This window comes from Caretta caretta, chromosome 7 (genome assembly GCF_965140235.1).
Source record: "Caretta caretta isolate rCarCar2 chromosome 7, rCarCar1.hap1, whole genome shotgun sequence".
NCBI lineage: Eukaryota > Metazoa > Chordata > Testudines > Cheloniidae > Caretta > Caretta caretta.
In genome coordinates this window covers 108,123,852-108,149,370 of record NC_134212.1, presented here as the reverse complement: position 1 = coordinate 108,149,370, position 25,519 = coordinate 108,123,852, and positions in this window count along the sequence as shown.

Sequence of the window (25,519 nt, the reverse complement as noted above, 5' to 3'; positions counted from 1 at the left end):
AAGAGAAAGGTGGGGGGATGAAGGAAGATCATCTCTGATGAGGGATATTTGATGCTGAGCCATGGCAACAACATCAGCCCATGTGCACTGTACTTTTCCATGCATGGTCTGAGGTTTGCAAATGCGCCAAACCACAAACCCAAGGCTCAGTTTGCAGAGACTCAAATCCCAAACTTGATAGTTACAGAGACTGATGCAAATATTTTGCACAGCTTTAGTTTGCATTCGTGTTCCCACAAACCCAACACCTTAAAGCAAAACTCAGTCAAACCCACCAAGTCTCACCTGTGTTTATGTTGAAATCAAGCAAACCTGTTAATTCCACATGACTGTGAAGCAAAGCCATAAATCATCCCAGATGCACGACTAATTCTGATCTCTAACTTGAAAGCTGTGGGTACTTTAGAGAATCTTACAAGGTGTAGGGTCTCTGCAACAAAAGCCAAAGCCTATGTACCCACACACCATGATAATGTTCACCCTGCATACGAATCTAGCTAGACAGACAGACTAGACACAAGTTTTGTACAGTTTGGGGGATATTTTGCAACTCCACAAACTAATCTGTAAGTATATTGTGGGATTTTTCATGGTGTGCACCCTCACAACAGTGACTACAACGAAAAGCAAGAAAGTTTTTACTAGTCATGATGAGCTGTATGGGGGTCTGTTCTATGTCTTTAAAATCACGCTTAATCAGAGTTTTTCAGATATCTTATGCCCATAGTGTGAAAAAATGCTGCAAGTAGGAATAGAGAGGATCATTGTTGTAGATGGCCACTGCTAGAAGAGGCTCACACAACGTTTAGAATGGGATTCTTTGCTGGCTGAACTATCCCAGGGGAAATGCTCTCACTATCCCCCAGGGAGGCAAGGACACATATGAATAGCCACTGTGTACCTTGAAAATATTGCTTTGTGTTGTGTTAAACCTCATGGAAACTAACAGCACCCCCCCCCCCCTCGCCGCCGCTTTCATTTGGGAAAAACATATGGAACAATTAAGCTTGTTTATGAAATTAGATAGCTGAACCAATGGCCTCCTCCACCTAAAAACACAGGCACATGTCATGACCCGGAATAAAAGCACACGTTTTAGTAGCAATGTCTGTGAGAGGGAGAGGATAGCAAGGAAGTACCAGGCATGGCCACAGAAGGATGGAAGCATCAGAAGAAGCTAAGAGACAATTTTTGGGACTAGAAAGGGGCTTGGAGCTGTTAGCAAAGAAACTGTCTACTGCTGTTTGATTCCTGATGTGTTCAGGAAAACAGGACTTGTCACATTCTTTGTAAATAAACAGGATTTCATCAAAGAAACAACTGACTCCATCATCAATTTCTCCTCCCAATGGAAACAACTGTCAGAACCCTGAACTTCAGCTAACTGCTTGGGTCAAAAAGGGGTAACAGTATCTTAGTGGCCTTCATAATAAAGACCAAATCATGCCCTGTCCAGTGAAGCTAAACAGACCCTGCCACAACCTTCCACAGAAATCCATCTAAACCAAAGCAGGATTTCATACTTTGCTCATCTTCTGAACATGAGCATTGTATTGTATGCCCTGGGTCTTGAGAGCATCTGTATGCAGCATATGAGCTAGCGAGCTACCATCTGACCATTATTGGTGAAGAGGATGGTGCATTATCTCTTTTGAGCACCGAGGAGAGATTCTGCCCTATTGCACGCACAGCGGGAAAAATATGCCTTCTTGCCCCCCGAGTTCATCTCAGCAACAGAGGGCAAAATCTAGGCTGAGGCATTTACTAAGATACAGTAACATTGTATTTCAGTGTTCATATAGGCATGGAGGGAGTGAATGAAGATAAGAGAGAGAGAGAGCGAGAGAACCCACTAAGACAAGAAGAAATCAGATAGAATGAAAAGGGAGAAATGTTTCTTAGAAATTAAAAACAGCAGCAAACACACAATGCATTGCTCCTCATGACTCCTCATATGGAAATACGTTGTGCGGTTCTGACTTTAATAATGGAAACTATGAAAAGGTAAGCCATATATTAGAGTCTCTGCTGATTTGTGCTAGACAAGCTTTTCCTTTTTCTGTAGTTCAGTAGTGCTGAATATACACTAATCCTATGCTGCTGAAGGCCTAAAAGGTAGTGTAAATGTTCAATTTCTTCTGCTAGGAAGAAGATAAGGTGGGTGTGATAACATCTTTTATTGGACCAACTGCTGCTGATGAAAGAGACAAGCTTTTATCAACGGAAGTTGGTCTACTTTGTCTCTCTAATGTCCTGGGACCAACACTGATTTCTACTACAAGTAATTTATTCAGTGATATGTACCTCAGCATATAAAACAGATTTCTCTAAATTCTAAACATGACTTCCTTAAACATGCAGGATTTATTAGACAACACAAGCCAGAACACCTCTGTGGTTGAGCTCAGACTGCTTCGACTGCAAGTAACACTTCACAAAGTGTTTCTTTGCTTTCTTTCCCCAAACCAAAACATTTAGTTTAACTAAAATTAACCTGTTTTGACTGAGCCATACAAAGAAATGGCAGACAAAATATGAAAAAATAGTCCAAAGTTGGCCTAACTTTGCTAACCAAAGTATTGTAAATATTGCTCAAGCTTATGTGCTCATTCTTGCTGGTTTTCTGAGGGAGGCCTCACAAAGGTTTGACTCCTAAATTACTAACATTGCTCTCAGAAGACTGGTGACCAGCTGAAAAGCAAACTGGATGTACTGTACATAGGCCCTCAGCCAACAATACCAGAATAAATCAAAATAATATTTTAAGAGGAAATTCACACAATAAATGTGTCTAAAATTCATCCACTGCATATGGACCCTCATTAGAAATAAAAATGAAGGAAAGATATATGTAGGGTACTATGTAGGGAAAAAATAAATAATATTTAGATGTCATTAAGTTAATTAATATTATATTGACTATAATGTTCACTATAAAAAATATCCTGGTCTTTTTCAATCAGAAGCTTGTGGAGTAAAATACTTTCTCAAGGAGAGCCATAAAGTTCCTGGTACATCTTGTGTTACTTTGTGACTGTTCATATGTGCTAATCGTCAGTCACGTATGTTTATATTCATGTAACAGCATTTTTATTGTGCTCATTGTGCTTTGATCAACACTATGCCAGGAATTAGCTAAAGACACCAATAGGAGCTACAGTACAGGTGAAGGTTCCAGGACTAAATTTAATGTGGTGTTGCAGGGAGATTGTGTAAATAATTAACTTTGCTGCTCAGAATATAAATGCTCTATACTGTTTTCTTAAGTAGTTATATGGCGGGGGGAGGAGGGAGGTGAGGGTGGGGAAGAGAACTCAGTCTGAGTCTGAGGGAATGAGCTATGCTGAATTTTGTTTGCTCATACGGGCCTGATACAAAGCCCATTGAAGTCATTGGCATTCCTTCAGTGGGCTTTGGATCAGGTCCCATATGCATGTTCTTTGTAAGTGTTGCTTAAGTACACTGTTGTGCTGAGTTCCAATTTTGCATATTTGTGTAGGTTAAACAGTGACAATGTAGGCCAAACCCCACCCACAACAGCAAGATCTGCACACACATACATATCTGCCTTGATGAGCACAGCAGAATACATTGCAATTTGTACTGTCCTTATGCTGCACACTGATTTCTGATGCTTTCCAAGTTATTTGCTCTTTCTTTTGCACAGAGTCATTCCCATGGCATTTAAAGGGGAGGAGTTATTAATGCTGTTTCATTAACTAGCAGTAATATATTACCAAGCACTTGGCTAAGAGCCTGACGGCGCTGAGTGCCTTCAGACCTAGTTAACATTAATGGAGTTTGAAGACAATCAACATCTTACAGGATTCAGCTTCATGTCCCCACAGTCACATCTCCAATTTTCAGTTGAAAGGAGAATGACTGAATGTATAATGACTTATGCAAAGATTCTTGTGCTGAAATCAGTGACATCCAATAGCCTAAGGAAGAATGAAATCGACACTCTGATGAGAGTCATTTATCATTGAGGCAGAGAGACAGGGGATAGCCCTGTTTTAATAAAAACATCCGTGGCAATGTTAACAAACAAAATTTATATAATTTACTGGAGAAAAAGTAAGTTGAATTGCTTGGATATTTAGATGCAAAATAGTGTGATTAAAGAAATGAAGGCTAAATGCATTTTGCATTTTAGCATGGATTAGTTCTCCATATACGAAGTAGATGGTTAGAGTCCCACAATCGTGCATTATTGTAATGTGATTGAAATGGAAGGGAGCATTCCTACAGAGACCTGGTTGTTTTTTTGCTGAAGGAATGATTTTTTTTTTAAGGATGAATGTGTAATATAAAAATGAAGCTAAAGAAAGGTCTATTGTTCATTTGACTAATCTTTACATTAAATCTTTTCGTCCAAGGAACGGATGTAGCATCAGTTTCAGGTCTATCAGAGCATTCTTGCATTTTTGTAGAAAAGCCAAAGAATATTTAATTTATGGAAATACTGACAACTGCTTCAGTAGAGATGACAGATAGAGTACCAGCACCCTCCTTCCTGCCTTCCCCCGCCCCTTAGCAGAGACCAACCAACGCAGCAGGTGAAAGAAGCAGTGCAAACTGAATTTTTAATTGCACTCTGCATTCAGGGAAAAGATACAGGGGGAAATCCTGGCTCCAAGTCAATGGCAAAACTGCCATTGATTGGTGGAGCCAGGATTTCACCCACAGAATGAACTGTAATGTGAGTCATCATTAATGTGGGGGTGATAATGAAACAATCAAAATGGGAAGCAAAGGCATTGGAGAAATGGGTCTGAGTTTCAGTCCTGAAATCAGAAAAAGTTTCCTAGATCTTTTTTCCACTGTAGAAGATTATCAGCCAGCAAATATAGAAAATTCAAGCCCAAGTGCACCAGTAGGCAACAAGCAGACATTGTGTGACTGTGCTATCAAGCTTTTAGTAGGGGAATCCAGCTGCATAAAGGCCACTTGACTGGAAAATGCTAAGTCAGCTGCATAATGCTTGCATAAGAAAGCACTGAAGGTGATGAAATGTACAACTCATAGGAAGAAATGTACAACTCATGGCAATCACAATTTCAGTCTCTCCATCAACCAATCTCCCAATGTTTGGTCACTGTGGATCAGTGCAGCTACTCTTTGAAGACACTTATCTACATCACAAAACCACATTTTGAAATGGTTGGTAACCTCTACTCAAAAGTAAATCCAAGATTGGCTTACACTTGTGGTACAAATCAGGATGGAGGTGCATTGGCAGATCTTTGTGGGAAATTTGCCAAGCATCTGACCTAGCTAGTGCTCTTCAACTTGTTTTGAGGTTGAGTAGTAAATTCAATCACAAATATATCAAGTGAAAGAGGGAAGAGTTGAATCATGAGGTCAGAATGGGACCAAAACTATCTTTCTGCTTTCCTCCAGTAGAGGAGGACAGAAAATACCAGTGACTGAGAGAAGCCTCGAATCCATGTTTAGATTTCTTCAGTAGGTGGCTCCACATTCAAAATGTGCCCATTTTTATTTAGATGCTTACTACATCAGGAAGTATTTATTTTCTTTATAAATAACAGAGATGGACTGAAATTGCAGAGGGCAGATCCAAGCCTTCTGAGACTTCAAGAGGGTTTGGGATATAGGATTTTGACTGAATCCACTACAGAAGCAGCCCAGTACTAGCAGAAGTTTGGATCCAGATCCAAACTTCCTCACTGTCCTAGAGTGCATCAAAGGACTTGGTTCTTTACCTCTGAACAATTTGTTTTTCTTAATATGTGTCAGTGGTATGCACAGCATCACTTGTCATGGGTATAATCCATCATATCACATCAGAGTTCTATCATTTCAGGATAATCCCATACATTTAAAAAATCCCATCTCAGTTTTATTCTTCATACAAAATTCTGGTCTGGATGGAAGCTTTATGCCCAGTCCTGCAAAGTACTGAGTACCTCCTACAAGAATCTGGAAGCAGCCAAGATTGTCAATGAGACTTGAGGTCGCACAACATCTCCCAAAATCACGTCTATGTAGCCACTTTGAGCTCTGAATCAACAGTGTGCTAAAAGTTAAATAAAACCATCCAAAAGATTAGAGCTTGTTAAGGTTCTGTCAATTCCACATAATCCTGCTCCCTTTTTTTCCCCCAGATTCAGCAAGGCACTTAAACACATGCCTAAGTGTGGGCACATGAGCAAGCCCATTAATTTCAACAGGCCTAGTCACATGCTTACATTAAGGATTTGCCTTGCAGATCCCCAGTGGGACCATTATATTTAACAATATGAATGCTTTTTTTCCAGAGAAAAGTATAACTGTCTAAATTAAGCAACCTAGGGGTTAATTTAGTAATTTGCTTAATAAAAATAACTGCAAGGTCTTCACCTATGTAAATAGTCATAGGGGAATTTAGAACATCTAATGTCTTTAACTTGTTGCCAGGTGTTCTTTAATGTATCCAGGAGGCATCATTTATCTTGTCAATGGGAAAAGACTCTTTTCCAGGTAGCTCAGCCCTTTCCTTTAGCTAATGTGCCTGTAGGTTACATTTGGGAATTATCCACTGGGCCGTCGAACAAGAATGTTTAGTTTAATAGTAAACTTTGGAATTTATTTGTGGCACTGGGATAATGTGTTTATAACAGAATGTGGGCCCAACCTGCAGCTAAATAATGGATAACTTTTAAAAGAATCAGGTTCTTCATCTTTAAGTTTATTTAGATAAAATCAATTTTATGAAAGCTCTTGGAAATGAATGTGCGGTAGAAGGTAGAGGTTCCTATTTTTTTTTTTTCTGAATCTTTGAATGTTTCATGAACAGGTACTCCAAAAATGACCTGCTTTTTTATTCCTTTCAGTTGGAGCCTGAATGTATGAACAGTGAAACTTACTCAAACCCATTTTAGCACAGTTAATGGAGACAGAGCACCACCTCTAATGCCAGTGACGGCTAATATGTTATAACATTATTTTTCATGCTTTCAAAGCACGTGCAGAAATCTCAAAATTCAGCCTACAATACATAAAAAACCTGTTCTGACTGGACTGTAGACATCATTATGCAAAATTAAATTTTTTAACATCTCCTCAGGACTACTGAGAGTTACAACAAACAAAGGAAAAGGTGCTAGGGGTCTTTGACCTACTGAAGAAATGCACAACAAGAACCAATGCCTGAAGTTAAAGCCAGATAAATTCAAATTGAAAAATAAAGCACACATTCTTAACAGTGAAGGTAATTAACCATTAGAATAACCTGCCAAGGGAAGTGGTGGTTCTCCGTCTCTTGAAGTCTTCAAATCAAGACCGGAGGCTTACATTAAACATGCCACAGAGCTCCATATAGAGGTAACTGTGAAATCCTGTGTTATACAGGAGATGAGAGTAGATGATCTAATGTTCCCTTCGGACCTTAAAACCTATGAAAAACTGTGATGTAACAGACTTGTTATCTCTCTGTTGAGGAGATATATCTGCTTGCTCACTTTCCCTCCACCAAAAAGAAAAGGAGTACTTGTGGCACCTTAGAGACTAACCAATTTATTTGAGCATAAGCTTTCGTGAGCTACGGCTTACTCTGAAACCTTTCTCTCCACCGTAGCTTAATTTCCCATCTGGTGACACATGGCTGCTATTTTTGTAGAAACTATGATAATATCAATGTATCATTCTTCCTTTGCTGGCTTTTCAACAGAAACTGAGAACTGTTTGCTTAGAGCCACTGAAGTAAATGGGAATATATCTGTGAACTTCGCTGGGCTATGGATCCAGCCCTTAATTCAAATCAGGGATGATGATGGAGCACAAATGTGCTAAAAACTTGGCTGGCTACATATATAGGCTACAGTTTTTGTTAAACAAAACAGCCATGTTAATTTAATCTCCTTTAGAAAAAAAACAGGAAAAATGAAATGCTTGCCATCTGGTCAAAATATGTTAAACTTCCAAGACAGGATTAAAAATAACTAAATAAAACTATAAAAAGTTACTTGACTTTTCTTAGGTTTGTAAATTATGCCAATTTTAATATTATAAAACATGACCCTATAATTCTATTGGAGCTCTTTTAAAAAACAAAAGGAATCTTTTTGAATAATGCAAGCTCTTAGGTCACAGCTTCTGCCTGTATTGTTTTATTTATGCTTGAAGAAAGTCCAGTATGATCAGGTTACTTGATTTTGTATGAGTCTGTATGTTTTCTTCACTGTACATTAACTATTGAAATTTACACTGTAAGCAAAATCTATATGAACAAGTCTGTGCAGGTCAAGGAATGCAGAAGAGGAATAAATATATCTGCAAACAGCATGTAGCTATTGGATATTAAAATTGCACTCAGGCCCTAAGTCAGGAAAAATCCTTTTTCAGGAAGGACACTTAACTTTTAGCAAAGTATTTAAGCATATGCTTAATGGGAATAGACTCAAGCACATTCTTATATGCTTTCCTGAATTGGAAATCTCTCCAGATTATGAAGTCTTCAATACACCAGCTAGAATTGTATCACACCTCTGCAGCTGAGGGGAAAGCTTTGAAACCAGGGTAATCTGCACTGGTATAAATCATGGCTTTCCTTATCTACATTTGGGGGTTGTACCAGTGCAGCTACATTGATGGCTGGCCATCAATTGCTGGAATCAGGACAAATTCCCAAGGTAGACAAGGCCTCAGCCATCCGTTCTCTTTCTGCTTCTATAGCCCTCGCATACAAAACTGATGATACATCAGGGGACTCTCAACACCTGCACAGATATACTCAGTGGTACATAAATGCATTCGCTCACACACAAGTACCTGTGTTTATGCACAAATACCCAACTTCCCGCAAATCAAAGCTCCTCCCCAAACATTTGTTTGAACAAAATTCAGCCACATGAATGTTTGTGAAAAGCTAATGAAAAAAAGGCAGGAATGTGGCTGAATAACCTTCCCCACTGTTCAGCTTTTCCATTCACAAAGTGCAACCATATATGGTGCTTCCAATTAGAGCCACCTTTATTTTATATTAAAAAGCCAATAAAATGAGAAAGGGCAACAATATAGTCTCCGTAAACTCTCTCTTCTCTGGAATAAGTAGTGTCTGAATATAAACTATACACTGCTTCTACAGTAAGTTTGGGGACACTTCTCCATCTAAAGGCCCAGGATACAGACTACACAACAATAGCAGTTGCGGGAGCAGATTTTAAAAGGGAGGGCAGTTAGGCGCCCAACTCCCAGTGAAAGTTGATAGAGGCTGGGAGCTGGCCTCTCATTTACATCTCTGTAAATCTCTGCCGTGAGCTACATACACTGCACTCCTCTACTTGTGTCTTATATAACCTTTGTTATGTGGGCTGTTCAACTAGATAATTATAATGGTCCCTTCTCGCCTTAAAATGGATCTTGTGGGAGATCCCCATTTGTATTGTGTCCAATAGTACCTGTCAGAAAAGCACCTGGCACTCATTCTTCTTTGCTGATTATTGTTAGTTATATTGTGGTAGCTCACAGAAGCCTCAACTAAGACACCTTACTAATATACAGGAAGTGATAGCCCTGTCTCAAAGGGTATAATTCCTCATTTGTATTTGGAGATTAACCTTTTCATTTATAATCCTCTTCAGCAATGAAAACCATAGTTAGTTCCTCAGCTAGTAATTATGCCCTCATCATCTTAAATTCCAGGGCCTGTCCCTTTCTGAACTTTTATCATGTCATAGCTAGTGCTTCTTGATTATCTTCCTCTTTATTTCCACCACATACGTCACTGGTTCCTGTCAGACCTATTCCTCATGTTTCTTCCTGCATGTGGTATTCACAGCTCCTTCCAGGGGAGTTTCTTCATGTGCGCTCTGAGATCTCGGGACAGTGATCACTATGTAAGTGCAAAATGCTATCCTTTAATGTTTAAAAACCAGCAATGAGAGTTGAAAAAGCCATTTAGGGAAAAAGCATCAGTGCACTTTCCCTTCAGCGTGCCCCAGACAAAGAGATTCACTGCTTTCTCCAGCAAAACGAAACGCAAAGTTCCATGAGGCTCCGTCACAATTATGGCTTTACTAAAGAGATTTTCAAACATGCCTCTAAACCATGCTCATATGGGTGGTCTACCTACCACAGGATTTTCAGTGCTAGCTAGTTTGTTTACAAAAGTAAGTATAATAACAAAGCTTGTGTACATATACAAAGTTGATTTTTTTTTATTTTGATGGAGAAAAGATGAACCATAATTGAATATTTCTGTTTTATAAAAACATATTTGTTTGTTATGTGGAAAATAATAAAACCAATGGTCAGGACATTTTCCTGTGGAAATGTAAATAATAACTGATTTTATTATTCTCTTGGAGTAAACACAAAGTCCATTGATTCTCACTCTGAACAATATAAAGCATAGTCATACAAGGGCAACAGCACTGACTTCAAGGGGGGTAGTATTGTATACTGTGGAAGAGTACACAGCAGGATTATATGAGTGTTTTGTGGAGCCTGATTTAGATAAGGGTGTTTTGCTCTTGTTGCCTAATGCTAAATATTTAGGACTCACAGGTATCAATGCAAGTTGAACATGCTGATTTAGTGCAGGATGTGGCCACATCCTGCACTAAATCAGCATGTTCAACTTGCATTGATACCTGTGAGTCCTAAATATAGAAGGCTTGAGTCTCAAGAGCCTTGAAGCTTAGCTCATTGTTTAGATCAACGCAAAAAGAGTACAAAGCATTTATACTTGGACCTGGTGGATGTAAATGACTGTACAAAGTGAAGAATCAGGTCCTTAAATCTGTTTATACTCAACCTCAACAGAACAAATTAACATTGATTTGCTGGGGGACTGATCACTGCATTCTTAGGGGGATCAGCAACCATTGTCTAGTAAAGATGCACTTTTCCCACTTTTAGTTTAGGATTATGCACTGGTTTCTGACTAGCATGTAGAAAACTTGTTTTGAAGATGTCCTGAAATATATATGTGAACCTTTTGCATAACCCCCCCAAAAAATGGCTGCGAAGATGAAGCAATTGTAAACAAGTAAAACAAGGAGTAAACTGACATTTTCCATATCATCTGACAATTAATATCAACTGAAAATTTCTGTATTATCTCATGCAAAGGAATGCTCAAGCAAATCAAAAAGAAAGCAATCACGAGATAGCCACAAAGGAGAGAGAGACTTAGAGGCTACTAACTCCGAGAACATTCAATATAAACCAAGGCACCTAGCTTAATGTTGGCACTGGGCTGCTTAACCCATGTGTTTTACACTATCAGCCTTTTATTTACAGAACCATCATAAAGAATTACAAACTGTCCCATGCCTGCTGCATAATTTCCGGAGTGATGCAGAGAAATAGCCCCCCAAACAGCTGTTGGTTTATATACTATCCATTCAAATTAACGGCATTAATTTATATTCATTAAGGAGTTCTTATCTATAGGTCCACCTTTTGAAAACCTCTGAAAAGAAATCCACCATTCTGCTGGGCAGAGTAATGTATATTTAAAACCTCATACAGTAACTCTGGCCCAGATCAGTGGAAAATCAATGGGAGTTAGGCACCTAGTTACCTTAGGGTATGTCTACACTTCAAAATTAGGTCTTTTTATAGAAATTGATTTTTAGAAATCGATTTCATACAGTTGATTGCATATGTTCACATTAAACTCATTAAGTCGGTGGAGTGCGTCCTCACTACCATGGCTAGCATTGACTTACGGAGCAGTGCACTGTGGGTAGCTATCTCCACAGTCTCCGCCGCTCATTGGAATTCTGGGTTAAGCTCCCAATGCCTGATGGGGCAAAAACATTGTTGCGGGTGGTTTTGGGTACATGTCGTCAGTTGCCCTTCCCTCCGTGAAAGCAACAGCAGACAATCATTTCATGCCTTTTTTCCATGCAGACGCCATACCGCGCCAAGCATGGAGCCTGCTCAGCTCAGCTCACCATCACTGCTGCTGTTGTGTCCTGGGTGCTGCTGTCAGCAGACGGTGCAGGACGACTGCTAACCATCATCATCCACCGCTTCTGCTGCAACTCTGCTCTCCTGCTCTTGTAAATGAGCTCAGTCTCAAGAGCAAATTTCTCCATGTTGTCGTCATCCACCACTTCCACTGCAACTCTGCTCTTCTGCTCTCCTGGTGCCATGAATCCACCTCGCAGGTTCTCTTGTTGTTCTGTATAAATATCTATTCTTGTGGCATCCGTCGTCAGGCACCACTTCTGCGGCAACTCTGCTCTCCTGCAAACGACTTACCATGGGAAGCATGGAGCACAGTCAGCTCACCGCTGCTATATGTCTACACTGCAATTCAACACCCTCAGCTGGCCCTTGCCAGCTGACTTGGACTCACAGGGCTTGGGGTGTGGGGCTGTAAAATTAGAATCATAGAATCATAGAATCATAGAATATCAGGGTTGGAAGGGACCCCAGAAGGTCATCTAGTCCAACCCCCTGCTCGAAGCAGGACCAATTCCCAGTTAAATCATCCCAGCCAGGGCTTTGTCAAGCCTGACCTTAAAAACCTCTAAGGAAGGAGATTCTACCACCTCCCTAGGTAACGCATTCCAGTGTTTCACCACCCTCTTAGTAAAAAAGTTTTTCCTAATATCCAATCTAAACCTCCCCCACTGCAGCTTGAGACCATTACTCCTCGTTCTGTCATCTGCTACCATTGAGAACAGTCTAGAGCCATCCTCTTTGGAACCCCCTTTCAGGTAGTTGAAAGCAGCTATCAAATCCCCCCTCATTCTTCTCTTCTGCAGGCTAAACAATCCCAGCTCCCTCAGCCTCTCCTCATAACTCATGTGTTCCAGACCCCTAATAATTTTTGTTGCCCTTCGCTGGACTCTCTCCAATTTATCCACATCCTTCTTGAAGTGTGGGGCCCAAAACTGGACACAGTACTCCAGATGAGGCCTCACCAACGTCGAATAGAGGGGAACGATCACGTCCCTCGATCTGCTCGCTATGCCCCTACTTATACATCCCAAAATGCCATTGGCCTTCTTGGCAACAAGGGCACACTGCTGACTCATATCCAGCTTCTCGTCCACTGTCACCCCTAGGTCCTTTTCCGCAGAACTGCTGCCTAGCCATTCGGTCCCTAATTGTGGTGTAGATGTTTGGGCTGGGGTTGGAGTCCGAGCTCTGGGACTCCATCAGCTTCAGTTCTTATTTAACTTCTTTATTTGTTTAGAAGACAATCCCAGCATGTACAGATCTTATTATTATAATGGAAGAGAAACACAAGTCATTGTAGAGATAAACCATGAACTGAGCCAGCTATTTTCATGTAGGAAATTGGAGTTTGAATCTGTTCTAGCCTCTCGCTCAATGGGAACTCTTTAGTACTCCTAGGGCAGGACAGGGTGTGCATTACTGCTCAACAGCAACTTTTCCATTTGTGTTAAGGAGCATCACAGACTAACCTCAAAGGGAATCCAATCCTGTCTTTGGCCTGGTCTACACTACGGGGTTAGGTTGAATTTAGCCGTGTTAGGTCAATTTTAAAATGACTGCGTCCACACAACCAACCCTGTTCCGTCGACTTAAAGGGCTCTTAAAATCGACTTCTGTACTCCTCCCTGGTGAGGGGAGTAGCTAAAATCGACCTTTCTGGGTCGAATTTGTGGTAGTGTGGACGCAAATCGATGATAATGGCCTTCTGGAGCTATCCCAGAGTGCTCCATTGTGACCGCTCTGAACAGCACTTTGAACTCCGATGCACTAGCCAGGTACACAGGAAAAGCCCCAGGAACTTTTGAATTTCATTTCCTGTTTGGTCAGCATGGCGAACTCAGCAGCACAGGTGGCCATGCAGTCCCCCTGGACTCACAAACGAGCTCCAGCATGGACCAAAAGGGAGACGCTGGATCTGATCGCTGTATGGAGAGAAGCATCTGTGCAGGCAGAACTCCGATCAAAAAGAAGAAATGCCAATATATTTGCCAAAATCATACAGGGCATGTTGGAGAGAGGCTACAACAGGGACACACAGCAGTGCCACATGAAAGTTAAGGAACTGAGGCAAGCCTACCAAAAGACAAAGGAGGCAAACGGTCGCTCCGGCTCAGAGCCCCATACATGCCGCTTCTATGATCAGCTGCATGGCATTCTAGGAGGGGACCCTACCACTACCCCACCACTGTCCATGGACACCTGCAAGCGGGGAGTCTCACACAACAGGGAGGAGGATTTTGTGGATGAGGAGGAGGAGGAGGAGAAGAATGTGCAGCAGGCAAGCAGTGCATCCGTTCTCCCCAGCAGCCAGGATCTTTTAATCACCCTGGAGCCAATAGCCTCCGAAGGCAGGGTCCCTAACCCTGAAGCTGAGGATGCACCTCTGGTGCAGTGGCGTAGCCAGGTGGAGAAAACAGGAGGAGCGGAGATAAAAAAAGGCGCCACCCTCTAGTACTCACCTGGCGGAGCTCTGGTCTTCAGCAGCACTTCGGCGTCGGGTCCTTCACTCGCTCCGGACTTCGGCAGCACTGAAGGACTCCCCCACACACAACCGCAATGCTGCCGAAGACCGGAGCGAGTGAAGGACCCGACGCCGAAGTGCTGCTGAAGACTCGGAGCGCTGCCTGACCCGCCGCCCAAGACCCGGAGTGCTGCCGGGTGAGGAAAAATTTAAAAGGCACCAAAGAATTAAAAAGGCCCCACTTCTGCTTGGCGGGGGAGCTCCCCCTCGAGCTACACTACTGCTTTGGTGAGGGCACATTTGTAACTACAGTACAGGGTTTAAAAGCAATAGTGTTTAATGTTTGATTTGCCCTGAAGAATTGGGATGCATTCACGGCCAGTACAGCTGCTGGAAAAGTCTGTTCACATGTCTGGGGATGGAGTGGGAATCGTCCAGGGACATCTCCAGGAAGCTCTCCTGGAAATACTCTGAAAGTATTCTGGAATCTTTGCAGCACAAAGCATGGCAGCAAATGGTCCTGGGTTTTGGTCACATTCAAGCAACATTCAGTCTATATCTTTCTGTGTTAGCCTCAGGAGAGTGATATCATTCATGGTCACCTGGTTGAAATGGGGGAATTTTTGCAAATGAACAGTAAAAGGACCCCATTCATGCTAGGCTGTTTGGGCTTGGCTAAAAGGGATCATTCTGGAGAATAGCCATGCAATAGGGTGGGGGGAGGTATCTGCTGCACATCCACCCGAAAACCGCAGCCCCTCCTTTTAAATGTGAAACCCAACCTTGCTATGGGAAAGGATGGTGCTGCAGTTTGAAACCATTCCCACATGTTATGCATAAGAAGCCAACCCCGTGTACCGTTTGCCTTACCATGGCTGCATGGAAACTGAATTCTGTTGCCCAGCCATGTGTGATGTGTCACCATACCAGCAGGCGCTCAATATAAAATGCAAAATGTGACCTTGTACCTAAAGCACATGTGCTGTCTGCTGTGAATTGCTTGATTCACTGTGAAAGAGTCTGCCTTTTGTTCTCAGAAATGTATCAGCATAAATTTTACTCTCACAGAGTTCCAGGAAAGTGGCCTTACCCTTACCCTTGCGGAAGTTTTGCAGCCACTGTGAATCATCCCATACCTGTAACACTCTCCCTTTTTATCTCCCCCCAGGTGCAAATGTTTCTAGGCTCCCCCATCATCTCCATCCCTGAGGTTATTGCAGATTAGAAGGCGGAAAAAACACACTCATGACGACATGTTTTCTGAGTTCATGCAGTCCTCTCGCACTGATAGGAGGCATTCAGTGTTAGAGGCTAGAAAAGCATTAAATGAGCGCGAAGAGCAGAGGCAGGAGCGTGAAGAGCAGAGGGAGGAGACTAAGCTAAGGCTAATGGGGGAGCAAATGGATGGATGAAGCATCTGGTGCAGCTGCAGGAAAGCCAACAAGAGCACAGACCCCCCCTGCATCCATTGTACAACTGCCTGACCTCCTTCCCAAGTTCCATATCCTTCTCACCCAGATGCCCAAGAATGCGGGGGGAGGGAGGGGAAGGCTCTGGGCACCCAGCCACTCCACTCCAGAGGATGGCCCAAGCAACAGAAGACTGTCATTCAAACAGTTTGATTTGTAGTGTGCCTACAATAAGCAATGTGGCCTTGTCCTTCCCTCCTCCCCCACCCCACCCCACCCAGGCTACCTTGTCAGTTATCTCCCTTTTTAAAAATATTAATAAAGAAAGAATTCATGGTTTCAAAACAATAGTTACTTTATTTTGAAGGGGGGAGGGTGGTTGGCTTACAGGGAATTAAAATCAACAAAGGGGGCAGGTTTGCATCAAAGAGAAATACACACAATTGTCACACCGGATCCTGGCCAGTCATGAAACTGGGTTTCAAAGCCTCTCTGATGCGCAGCATGCCTTGCTGTGCTCTTCTAATCACCCTGGTGTCTGGCTGCTCAAAATCGGACACCAGACGGTTTGCCTCAACCTCCCACCCTGCCATAAACGTCTCCCCCTTACTCTCACAGATATTATGGCGCACACAGCAAGCAGTAGTAACAATGAGAATGTTGGTTGTGCTGAGGTCTGACCTAGTCAGCAAACAGTGTCAGCGAGCTTTTAAACGTCCAAAGGCACATTCTATCACCATTCTGCTCTTGCTTAGCCTGTAGTTGAACTGCTCCTTACTATTGTCTAGGCTGGCTGTGTACAGCTTCATGAGCCATGGGAGCAAGGGATAGGCAGGTTCCCCAAGGATAACTATTGGCATTTCACCATCCCCAATGGTAATTTTCTGGTCTGGGGAGTAAGTCCCTTCTTGCAGCTGCTCGAACAGCCTGGAGTTCCTAAAGATGCAAGTGTCATGTATCTTTCCCGGCCATCCCATGTTGATGTCGGTGAAATGTCCCTTGTGATCCACAAGTGCTTGCAGCACCATTGAGAAATACCCCTTGCGGTTTACATACTGGTTGGCAAGGTGGTCCGGTGCCAAGATAGAGATATGCATTTCGTCTGTCGCCCCACCACAGTTAGGGAAACCCATTGCAGCAAAACCATCCACTGTGACCTGCACATTTCGCAGCATCACTACCCTTGATAACAGAACGTCAATGATTGCAGTGGCTACTTGGATCACAGCAGCCCCCACAGTAGATTTGCATACTCCAAATTGATTCCTGACTGATAGCAAGCTTCCACAGGGCTATCGCCACTCGCTTCTCAACTGTCAGGGCAGCTCTCATCTTGGTATTCCTGCACTTCGGGGGGGGGGGTGGGGGAGAAAGCAACTCATAGAGTTCCAGGAAAGTGGCCTTACCCATGCAAAAGTTTCACAGCCACTGTGAATCATCCCATACCTGCAACAACCTTGGTATTCCTGCACTTCGGGGGGGGGGGGGGGTAGTAATTAGTCCCAGGGGATTAAAAGGCCCCTCCCTATCCACTGAGGAGAGGGAACCACAGGGCAATAAGGTTTAGCTGGAAAAGGGGTTACTAGGGAACAATTAGGTTCAGCTGACTCCAACTACTTGGGACCTTTTTAAACCCTCCCCTGGGTGGTAGGAGGGGGAGAATAAGGGAGTGAGAGGAGCAGGGAAGTTGCCAGTAGGCTGTTTGCAGCAAGACACCAGACCTTCCCAGTAGGGAGGCTGCACTCGCTCCTCAGAAGGGAAGGAAAACAAGCACAAGGGACTGACTGAGGAGAGGAGTAGCAGGACCGTGTGCCACCTATAAGGATTTGCCTTGCCCCAAACTTGAGCCTCCAAGGCTAAAAAGGACGAGCCTACTGAGGCGAACAAGGTATTTTGCCACACCGTGCTTTCAGGAATGTCTGTGTCCATGTCCTCATCAAAATCGTCCTCATGCTGGCATCTCTTAGCCCGGTTCTGCATATACTCCAGGATAATGTGCGAGGTGTTTACAATGCTCACAACAGCAGCAGCGAGCTGAGCAGGCTCCATGCTTGCCATGGCATGGTGTCTGCAGGAGAGCAGAGTTGCCGCGGAAGCGGTGGATGACGACGGGTGCCACAAGAATAGATATTTATACAGAACGATGATAGGACCTGCGAGGTGGATTCATGGCACCAGGAGAGCAGAGTTGCAGTGTAAGCGATGGCTGGCTAACTTTGATGACAACATGGAGAAATTTGCTCTTAAAACTGAGCTCATTTACAAGAGCAGGAGAACAGAGTTGCAGCGGAAGCAGTGGAAGATGACGGTTAGCAGTCGTCCTGCACCGTCTGCTGACAGCAGCACCCAGGACACAACAGCAGCAGTGACAGTGGGCTGAGCTGAGCGGGCTCCATGCTTGCCGTGGTATGGCATCTGCACGGAAAAAAGGCTTGAAACGATTGTTTGCCGTTGCTTTCACGGAGGAAGGGGCAACTGATGACATGACCCAAAACCACCTGTGACAATGTTTTTTGCCCCATCAGGTATTGGGAGCTTAACCCAGAATTCCAATGGGCGGCAGAGACTGTGGGAACTGCAGGATAGCTACCCACAGTGCACCGCTCCATAAGTCGATGCTACCCACTGTAGTGAGGACGCACTCCGCTGACTTAATGAGCTTGGTGTGGACATACACAATCGTATGTATAAAATCGATTTCTAAAAATCTATTTCTATAAAATTGACCTAATTTCGTAGTGTAGACATACCCTTTGTGTCATCTACATTTTTACTGGAAGAGGGGTTAAGTAATGAATGACAGACACTGCCTGAGGCACAAGGCAACCACCAAGGGAAAAAAGGCTCAAGTACACAGAATATGCCACGTCTTCATTAAAATCTAAGGCCAAAATATTCAAAATTGGGTGACTAAAGTTAGCCATCTAAATCCATTTAGACACCTATATAAAAGCAGCTTGATTTTCAGAGGTTGTGAGACCCACAGCTGCCATGGAAACCAATGGAAATTCTAGATGTTTAGCACTTTTGGAAATCAGACTCTATGCGTGCTTACAGTACAGTGTTTAATTTTAGAACCCGAATGTGAACACTTTGCTCTAAGGTTACACAAGGTAAAGAGAGTTTGGGGAAGAGATGATCCCATTTTTCCCAATCAAAGGCCACAATGTCAACCTGGACAGGAGCTGGAGGGCAGAAGCAAATTTGCACAAAATGCAAAAGATTACAATTGCCTTTATTTTTCATAATGACGTGCAGCCTGCGGGGACCCCAAGTGCCAGCATGTAATGCTCCAGCTACATTCAAGCAGCCCTGTTGCTCAGATAAAGACAAAGCAAGTTATGCTAGAACTTCCAGCTCATATAGGCACTGTGTATGAAAGCTGAGGGCAACCAGAGGTTGCACTGTTGAGCTCTGTAGCCAGGTTTTACTGTGGCTAACCCTGGTTTCACCTCTGGATTTTAAGGGTTTAAGGAGGGTCTGAATAGACTGTATGTGGTTAAATGTATATGAACATTGCTCAGAAGAACATATGGAGATCTAGAAATGGTAAAATAAGGAGTGACTGGCTAAGATGCTTCCCTCTGAATGACAATCTCCATATCCTCGAATGCAATTGAATGCCTAACCAGTTCAAAAAGAAAGCAATTATTGGAGATCTGCAAGGCAGGGAGAGGCCTAAAGGCCACTCATTCCAAGAATGTGAGACATAAACCAGGGCACTAGTTTGATGTTGCCGCCAAGCTGCCTAACCCACGTGTTTTATACTCTCAGGCTTTTATTTACGGAACCATCATAAAGAAGTACAAACTGTCCCAAGGCTGTCTGTACCAAAGCAACTTTGCTGCATGATTTCCAAAAAGGCTCTGAGAAATTGCTCCTCTCCTCCCCCCAACAGCTAGTGGGTTACACAACATGACCCAGTTATGTTTAAAGTGGTTTAAAGGAAAACAGACTCTTTTCACAGTGTTTTGTTTTATTTTATTTTATTTTATTTAATTGTTTATTTTATTTAAATTGGCCAGACCAGATTTCCCTATGATTTAATCAGCTGGAATTTTTTTCTGGCTAATGGAGCATAGATATGAGCTTTTTGGTAAGCTGCAGTAAGCATGACCTGCATAAACCAGGGGTTCCAAGCTTTTCATAGTGTGGATGTCATTTTACTACAGAGGTTGTCCCATGGACAACACATCTCCTCTCACAGTCTCAATCAGACATACCACCTCCCTTGCCATTAGCCCAGTGGCAACTGTATCAATCGTTTATGTTGAGGAGTAACATTAGGAAAGCATTTAATGTATTATAAACTGTCTTTTAATAGGAGGTAGCAGCTGTAGATATGGAGGACCGTAAGGCAGCTCTCTGTGGATCCCCAGCAGGTATTCTGTGGGCCACCAATGATCCACTGGCCACAGTTTATTAACCTTTGACTTAAGGTATCTAAATATACATAGAATTACTCGAAAAAATTATTGTGTGAGGAAAGAGCACTACCCCCAACTACTCTTGACCCATGTAGGTATCTCTCCCCTTGGGTCTTACTGTGATAGCGGATAGTACACTTTGTGCACCTGCCCATGGTGACCTCTTAATTCCTTTGGTAATAAGCTGCTGCTGAGGGAACTGAATCTGTTCTGATCAGCTCTGCTTTGCATCTATAGAGGAAAGTAACCCCCACAACTTATAAGTTACTGAGCCTACCATAACTCTCTTGAACCAAGTTCTTTCTGAGGGTGTTCATACTCTAAAAGAACTGACCCTCACACTTCCTGTCTCTTTCCACCTCTTGTTTGTCAAGATCACTTGTTGTTTCGAATCTTAAATTAGATTGTAAGCGTAGCAATGCATCTGGAGGGGTTATCTATGCAATTTGAACCTGATCCCAGTGGATCTAATCCATGAGCATCTATTTTTTGAGCTAAGAGACAGCTACCTCTGCTCAAAGGCATAAGCCTCTATAGGTGGCCTAGCCACTAGAGGTGGAAAAAGAATCAAACTATGGTAACATGAGTCACAAACTCTTTGGGGGCAGGAACTGTCTTCCTTGTGTACAGTACCCAGCACAAGAGGGCCCCTGTATTGACTGAAGCCTTTGAATGCTATGACACTACAAATAATAAGTGAGTGTGGCAGCTTGCTTTTTGAATGTAATAACCATTTCTTTGTAGCAGACATTTTTTATATTCCTCCAAGCAGAGCAGGGAGAGATGGGTGGCTGTGCGCTCCTACCCACAGATAACACCGTGGAGCAGCTAATGGTCAGCCACTTTCCCAGAATTGCTACGAATACATGTCTTTTAATTCTAGCTCCTAGAATCTTTTTATTACACAATACTTACCAGGCTATTTATGTATGTTATTTCAAATAAAGCACTAGACTATATAGCACATTGAGACCAAGGAAAAAACATGGAAATGGTTACAAACACAGTTTTGCTCACAATGAGCTTTCACAATACATTGCTTTAAAAGTACATTTTAAATGTTAATCAAAGACAGGAGTTCCTACTTTTTACCCCAACCACTGGTGTGTGCTTCAGCATCATTTTTGCCCAAAGTCAAATATGCTACCAAGCTCCCAGTGCTAGAAAAGTGTTCTTCTGTATCTAAAAACATACAACAGACACCACAATGTTCTCTCCCAATAGTTGTCTTTGTTCCACTCTTGCCCTCAAATCTTCTTTCAAACCATCCCTTGTTATTTAGATGACCCCCAAAGATCACCTATACCAATCACTTTCCCCTCCCTCCAAACCGATTCCTTTTGTTCTAACTTTGATCTTCTTCAGATGTAGTGCCAGGCCCTGCCATGTACTTAGGATTTGCAGAAAGCACCCTAAAACCAACTTAACCCTCCAGTGGAAGCTTTCCAGGTGGACAGAGAATCCTTGGATGGTATAATAGCTCCTAAGGCATCCCCCTCCTGGTCACTGATGCAGGGAGGGTTTAGTTATGGAAAGAGAAGGGTGTGTACCCAAGGCATATTACACTTTAGCTATCCTAAGTTTGGCTGCTATTGACCAACTGATCTGCACCAGGACCTGTGGCCTCCCTGCTTCTCAGCTGCACTGGTCACTCCTCCGACCCAGCTGGCCCGTTGTCTCTCCTGTCTCATAGTTGAACCGTTTTCTGACACTATGTATCACAACTGTCTAATTTAGATTGCAAAAGTCTTTTGGACCATGGTCTTTACATGTTGGCAAAGCACAATGCACCATCTGAAACTACAATAATGAAGGCTATTGGTGTGGTCTGCTAGTTTTGTAATGATTAGGAAGTGGTTTCCCATCAAAAAAAATATTTGAGAGTTTGAAATTTTTTCTTATCTCTAATCAGGATGAAATGTCAAAATCTGGAAGATATTCGCAAACTGAAACACTGAATTTTCGTTTGTTTGTTTCAGGTCAATCATTTGTTTCATTTAGATAATTTGGAAATGTTTTGTTTCAATTTTGACTTTTTTTTCTTTTGGAACCCTTTTTTCAGTTTAATTATTAACATTTTTAAAGGAAAGGTTGTTTTGAACTGGAAAACTGGAATTTTTAATTTTGAAAATGTCAGAATAAAACACTGACAATTTCAAAACTTTTTTCTCAACATTTTTTGTCAGGAAAGTCCTTAAGCCTAACCCTATTCCATGAACATGTCAGTTTGGACAAATGGACATTTTTTTTAATAAAAAAAAATCAAAAAATTCCTGACAGGCTCTAGCATTCATTATGTGCAAAAGAACCAGACTGGTAACCCCAGTAATTGTATTTGCAAGTAGCTTACTATTGTCCTTTGGAAACAGGAATTGTAATGGCCCATACTTGATCCCACTCAAGAGAAAAAGATTAAAACAGTGTCTTTCAGTAGCTAAAGTAAGGAAACAAGAATATGCAAGTGCTACCAATTGTATTTCAACAGAAACCAGTACCCACTTAAGCATAAACTCAAGACCGCAATTCCATTGTCAACAGGGGTGTTGTCATAAAAGGCCTTTGAACACACTGGGACCATTAAAGAGAAGATATCTTGCATGTGCAATTACTCAACACATCTTTAAAACTGCAAACACTTGTTAACATGTGGTGAAAATTAGACCTGTGAGCGCTTGGGAAAAAATATCCCACCTGGCACGCACGCTCACTTATGTTTTATTTTTATAGAAGCTCTCAGAGCCTGGTAGTCCAATGAGAGTAGAACCAAAGTCAATGGAGGAAATTTTGAGAGAGGAAAAAGAATACATAGATCAATGTGCTGTTTTTGTCCAAAGCTCAACAAATTTTCCCCTCTCCCAGACTGGTCTCCCCTCATAAAAAAAACAAAAAATTGCATCTCCAAGTCAAAATATATAAATATTGACAGCTCCTGGCTTCTTTCTCTGCTTGTGTTTGACAGACAAATGGCAGGGAGTTTGCAAGCTTCTCCAAACAATCCCACTGGGGCCTTTCCATCAGCCTTCAGGTAGGTCCGAGCAGCTCTAGTAAAAACAAGGTACATTCCAATAATTCTGTGAGCATTCCCATCCTCTATGGTTACAACATAGAGAGAGACCACATTTTCACAGATCAATCATATTGAGAAGAGAGAAGTAGTAATAATATATATAGCTTAGGTAAGCTCCAGAGTGATTTTCATTTGGATAGGTACTAGGCATCACAATCTGACTCCCAGATTCAGAACCACCACATTAGAAAGGGGAGAGATTTATAATCCTCTAGATCACCTTGATGTCAGGATAGGACACTCGCTCTCAGTTTATTCTCCATTATAAGCATTGCGGCCATCCACCGTTTCCCTTGGAAGATTGTGCCCCTGTCTACCACCTGTCACTATTAGGAAGTTGTCCCTGAGAAATTCAACTTTTCTTAATGTCATTGCAGTACTCCCAACTATATATCCCTTCCGCCACCTTTGTGATGTCTTTCCTTTTTTAGTGTACTGCATGTTAAATGTCACTTTCAGAGATAATTCATTAGAATATTGGTCACTATAGTGTCTCAGTGCTTTCATTTAAGAAGGTCTCAGTAATATAGGGCACAGCAAGCACATAAACAAAGGAAGTGCTCTCCTGAAAATGACTTTTCAATTCCCTATTCTCCTACATCACCCTTCGGCTTTCCTGGCTATACTTTGTAGAGTATCATCTAAAGCAACTGATGCATTTGACTTGCTCTCCATCATCATTCCATGAAGGGGAGAGATCCTATGTCCCAGCTCCGTTTAAAATGGTGAGTCTTGAACAACAAATAGCACAACTCCCAAAATAGCAACAAATTGAATCTTAGTGGTTTATTCATGAACATATCACTAGTCTATCATTTTCTCTATTAGACCAGTTTTAATCATACCCTGGTCTGTAACTTGGAACAAACTGCACAATTTCACATAATTGTGCAAGACGAAAATCTCTTATTTCACAGAAAATACAATGTTTCTCTTGCAAACAATCACCTACCATATTTTGCAGGAAGCAACACCATACAATGATGTAGGCGAGCTATTTTCCCCTATGCTGTTCAAAACAGCATCCACTACCTAAAACAAAGGATTCATTTCTAATGTTCGTAGTCTGAGCGTTTTCTGTAATGGGAGTTAGCTAGGTATTAGCTGTTGGGATGGGTAAATACTTCCATATTTAGAGATGCTCAGATTATTGTTTGAACTTTTCACCTCCTCTCTGCTGTATAAATAATCTGACAAATTCATTAGTGCATACATTTTAGCTGGATTTGATAACACATACAAAGTGACACTGAAAGAAGCATTTTAAGCTTTTTAAAACTTTGTGAGGAAGTAAAAAAAAAAAAAAATGATGAAACTTAGCTGAGCTGAAGACAGGTATTTTAGAGCCAAAAAGCATAGAGAGTGTTGACAGTTTAAAGAAAGAAGGAAGTTGGAGTCAATTCTCATTTGTTCTAATAATTTTTAAGTCTATCTGGAGTCTTATTACAATTACCACTACTTTTCTCCCAAAGGTCTTATTACAGTTTGGAGAGTAGCATCAGCCTGCTTCCACTGTCCTGTTCTTTTACTCTTTATTGTGCTGACAAAATGTTCCTGGCCATTTATCAGCCCAAACACAAGTATGTATGTTAAAACAAAGCTGGAATAATGTTTGTGGCAAATATAAATATTTGTTATGTCGTGCTAGTTAATGAAACTGAAAACGCTGTCCAGGCATATTGCTTCCTGTCTAAAGTGGCATGGGCAGAGGCCGCAAGACAGATAATAACTACCATGGAACAAAATGTTTGTAGCAATCAAACTCACAGTCACGCAGCAAAATGGTTTGGCTTTCTACGGCTCTTTTGCCAAACACTTCCATCTCCTGCTACATCTATGCATGCTAATTAATAAATAATAATTAATACTTTATTCTTTAGACATTTAATATTGAAGCTTGTCAGTAAGGCTCCTTTTCCTACATCCACAAGCATGACACGAATGTGTAAATATAATATTAGAGTGGTAGTAGATGTTTACACTGGGCTCCTAAGAATTAGCAAATCCAACATATAGGTGCTTTACATAGCTACAGCTCATATAATTAAGAGCTTTAAGTTCTCTGGTTCCTAACTCTGCCATGGATATTTCAATAGTGATGACATACATGAGGCATCATATTACCGCCCCTGAGACTTATTTGTAATACCAATTTACCAAATGATGTGGCAATTACTCTGAGTTCAGTCACATATAAAATGTGGTCTTGAACGTGGATATATTGCTACCATCT